The sequence below is a fragment of the Charadrius vociferus genome, unplaced genomic scaffold, assembly GCF_000708025.1.
Source record: "Charadrius vociferus isolate BGI_N301 unplaced genomic scaffold, ASM70802v2 scaffold72, whole genome shotgun sequence".
In the NCBI taxonomy this organism is placed as follows: Eukaryota; Metazoa; Chordata; class Aves; order Charadriiformes; family Charadriidae; genus Charadrius; species Charadrius vociferus.
The window spans coordinates 97,094-98,447 of NW_009647830.1; positions in this window are offsets into that span (position 1 = coordinate 97,094).

The window sequence follows — 1,354 nt, forward strand, 5'->3', positions numbered from 1 at the left end:
CACCCTATATTTAAGATATATAACACATCATCTTCTATTCCATCAACACCCAAAGGCAGTCACAACAGACTAACCCAGAGCAGCTGGAAAATGTAGATGAGTCTTGACAGTACCTACTGAAACCCACGTTTTTAAACAATCTGAAATGAAAGAAGCTGTCAAGTCAGTATCTGTTGAAACCTACGACAGGATAGCCAAGATTTTTTTGGGTGCACATATCCTAACACGTAAAGGAAAAGAGGTAGGCACAACAAGAGACATCCAAGGAGCAGAGCGCTATTCTCCCCCATCACTACAGCAATTACAGAGCCCTTTTGTTGCAATACTGAGTCAGCAGGAGCTCTGCTTCCCTGGGGAGGCCTCAGAGGCATGAAAGAGAAAGAACCTGACTAGTAGGTCCAAGGTGAAGGTCTTTAAGGTGGCAACCAACTCCTTACATTAAGGCACGCTGACTGTTCTCCCTGGGGACTGCCTTTCCGCGACAGCAGACATGGCACGGAGCCCGCTGTCCCTTTCCAAAAGGCAGCGAAGGCCCTGGATTCACCTGCCAGGGCAGAGAAACCCACTTGAAATCAGGGAGGAGCACTTCATCTCAACAGCTGGCACCTCCGCAGGAGGTGTGCAGGCGGCTCCTTTACCACAGGAGCATCCAGTCTGGGGAGAGACTGGGTAACAGGAGACACGCTACCCCTGCCGCAAACTCACCATCACAAACCAACCCTTCCCTCCCTCCCATTTCCACCCCACGCTTCTTCCAGTAAAGCAACACTGAGGGGAGCATCGCTTGATGTCCAAGAAGCAGCCTGCTGGCTGGCCCCAGTCAGGAGGCACTTACTACACATAAATATGAAATATTTAAATATAAAATCCTGTCTTAATATGAGAGATCCACCCAGTACACTTAGAATTACAAACGCATAGGCCAGCTATGCCTTACAGGTCCCTAAAGGTATACCCATACTTTTTCCCATGTCTTGATCTGATACGGTGCCAAAGGTGACACACAGCATCCCTGGAACGCAGCCAGCTTCTGGGCAAAGAAAGGAGTCAGACGTTTTTCGGCTTACTTAAGCAACACGAACGAGTATTTTAGCCGAGAGCATTACGGCAAATTTCCTACAAAAACAGCACGGCACCCTCAGACGCTTGCGTGAGGCGCAGGAGAGACAGGTTTGAAGGGTGTTAGGCAAAAACTCTCCCCTCTCCCATCCCCTGGGTGAGTTTCGCGGCACTTCCCTTCCAACGTCGATGCCGCAGCGAGACTAACTCGGCCGGGTGGGAGCTGCTGCCCCTGGAAGGGTGACCGAGCCCAGTCTGGTAACGGGCTTCGCCCAGTACCGGGCTCTGTCCCCGC